Source organism: Meleagris gallopavo, chromosome 1, assembly GCF_905368555.1.
Source record: "Meleagris gallopavo chromosome 1, MGAL_WU_HG_1.1, whole genome shotgun sequence".
In the NCBI taxonomy this organism is placed as follows: domain Eukaryota; kingdom Metazoa; phylum Chordata; class Aves; order Galliformes; family Phasianidae; genus Meleagris; species Meleagris gallopavo.
In genome coordinates, this window is record NC_139404.1 from 163,499,303 (window position 1) to 163,502,687 (window position 3,385).

Below are 3,385 nucleotides of genomic sequence, written 5' to 3' on the forward strand. Positions count from 1 at the left end.
GTTTCCTTCCTCACCAGGGGAACAGTGGAGAAGTTTGTAGCTGTGGGGAGAAGGAAACCAAGAAGGTCACTGTGTACTTGGAGGACAGGGAACAAAGAAGTCACCATCTGGGCAGCCCAAGTTTATTGCTTAATGAGCAACCACTGAACTAAACCCCCATCACACCACAGGCAACATGTGATTACAGTGCATGCAGGAGAGACTCTTCCCTCTACAGATGTAAATATTTCAATGGCTATGGCACCCAGGAGAACTTTGTTGGAAGTACAATATTACAACAGCAAAGTCAAGCACTTAAACTAGGAAATATTGGGCCTAAGGCGGTCTTTGTAGCCCCAGTCATGCTGTGATAGGATTCTTGTTTCCACAATGAAGTGTTATTTCTATGCTGGACTCCTGCTATGCTCTACAGGCCCTCGTTTCCTTCAGTGTTTGCTCTGTTTCCTTGCTCCACTCAAGTCCTGCTTGGAATAGAAATAATAATTTTCTCGTAGCCTTCTTTTTGGCCTTCTCCACTCTTAAATTAGCGCCATTCACAGATGTTAATTATCTTATTTCTGATAATGAACCTGTGGAATGAGGGTGTATCATTAACCTCACATTACAGCCAGCGAGCTGAGGCACAGAGAGATGCAGGTTGCTAGATTAATGTCCCCTAATTTTGCACAGCTTTTCCTCACTTTGGAAGGTCTGACATTGAAAACTCGGTGATGATCAATGCACATCTCCCTTGACTTGAAAGAACAGTATGCTGGGAAAGCTCTCCAAAAGTTGTATCCAGGTGGCAGGCCTTGTTTCCATCACACTGGCCATGCCTTTAATGAGGAGGCACAGGGACAAGATCAGTACTTGGTTATTTTGTCCAACATTTCTTGAAACCAAACTAGTAAGAGATAATTTTATGGCTTTTTCCCCATAGTAGAGGAATGGTTCATGCTTTCTCATAAATAACTGGAATAGCAATCCAAGCCTGTGGCAGATTCTTGTGACTTTTCTCTTCCCAAACCCTCATTCCTGCTTCATTCATATCCAGAAGCTTCATTCTCCACCTTCCTGAGGCCACAGAGAGATGCAGATGGCTTTCAGTCCTCTCGATCTGCCCAGCTTATACTTAAAATGACAGCCAGTCCCACTCACTGCAGGTAGAATCTGACAGTATCTATCTGAGACATCTCTCTGTAACATCTGCAGGCTTCTATATTTCAAATATATGGCCTTGTTTGGTTGAATGCTCACCAAAAAAAAAAAAAAAAAGAAGAAGAAGAAGAAATTGCAAGGCAGAAGTCACTTATCTGCTCTAGCAGGGAATCTTCGTGCAAAATTTCAAATCCTCAAACCAAACCATGAAAGCTTTGTAGGAAACGAAAGAGAGGAGAGGAGAGGAGAGGAGAGGAGAGGAGAGGAGAGGAGAGGAGAGGAGAGGAGAGGAGAGGAGAGGAGAGGAGAGGAGAGGAGAGGAGAGGAGAGGAGAGGAGAGGAGAGGAGAGGAGAGGAGAGGAGAGGAGAGGAGAGGAGAGGAGAGGAGAGGCTGGATATTTATCCCACAGGCAAAACTATTATTTTAAATGCCTAGGATAAATATATCCTGGCCCCCTTTCTGGAAATAACTGAACTGTTTCTCTCAAGAAGAACCAGCAGCCTAAAGCAGACAGCCAGCGCAGAAAATTTCAGCTTAAACAGTTAATACTTCATGAAGTATAAGCTGCTGGAGACAGGTTTTTCTGTACACTGTGAGTATGGTTATTACAGGACTCCCCGTAGTACATGCAGAGCCTGCAGTGCCTTTCCCAGACCAATACTGCTGCCCATTCCCAGACAGTTTTACTGGGACCAGGCTCACATTGCCACCATACTATCTAGCTAACTATCTAGCTACTATCTAACACCGATTTCTCACCTCTTTTGGGATGGGAAAACACAAGACAGCAAACCCCACAGTGAGGAGCCACTGATCCATCACCTTAAATCCAAGCTACACCTTTCCTATCCGTAATTGCAGTCAGTGCTTCTTACCTTTTGCTCTCCTTTTCCTCAGTGGGCCTGCCATGCATTTTTTAACTGGTTCATGACTTTATCCCTGAGCTAAGCACACAATCTCATTAGTGAGTATCATGTGTTCACACTGTGCTAGCATCTTGGAAAGCTGTGTTTGGATACGGTGTGTCTTCCTCTTTGCAATGCCAAGCATGTCTTGCAGAAGCCTCCCTTACTCTTTTTGATGGACTGCAGACAGCTTGCTCATTAGCCTAGTATCTAATTGCTTATCAGTCACACTCTCAAGCTCCTCATTACTTCACTTACACAGCTACAGTAATTAGATTTCACATTTCTTTAGACTCTCGCACCATTGTTTTAGCCTACTGAGGAGGCACTCATATATAATACACATATAGTATAATTATCTCCTATAATTATCATATTCATTATAATATATAACACAAACACACACACACACATCATGCTGCCACGACAGACTCAAATCTCTCCAGTTACAAGTGCTCAGAATGCTCCAGCAGCATCTCCAAATGCTTATTTGTCAGTCTCGAATTTGCGGAGCTTCACCCATCTGTGACCCTTCGTTCACAAACCATGCCCGATCACATCATTTTCTACCTCTCACACACCACCACCACTCGTTTCTATCACAAAACAAAGCTCTCAGATCTGCTTGCTGCAGGGATGTAAATCTTTTTAGGCAGAAATGTGAATTTGATGTTCAGCACAGCAGCAAAGAAAAAAGTCGCTTGAGCCATCAGCCTTTATTTTGGGGGGGATAATGTGGATTTTATGCCTCTTTTTTTTTCTTTTGGTCTAATTTGATGTGTTTCTTTAGCACCTATTCTCTAAGCCTCGAGCTTTTTCAGGGGAAATCATTCTCCACATTTATTACTGCATTTAAAAAGCAATGACAATTTATATAATATTTCAAAACAGAATTCTGTGGGTGTTTGGGCTAGGTGATTTTCTCCTGGAGATCACATGTGAAATTTGTGCAGGTTTCATTTGGATCCAGAGGCAAAAAACAACGATGCTGAGTGGCACACAACATTGCGCATCTCTTTTTCAAATGAATGAAATAAGAGATTGCACTAGACACTTAAACTTAGCAAGACGAACAGGTAATTCGTACCACATTGCAAAAAGGGCCATATCACTGCTGGCTATAGTTACGGAAGCAAACTAAGCAGAGCTAGAGGACTGGAGGTTCAGGCTGGAAAATTTCTTCTCAGAAAGAGTGGTGATGCATTGGAGCAGGCTGCTCAGGGAGGTGGTGGAGTCATCGTCCCTGGAAGTGTTCAAGAACCATGTGGATGTGGTTCTGAGGGACAAGGTTAGAGAGCATGGTGGGAATGGGTTTACGGTTGGACTAGATCATAGAATAGAA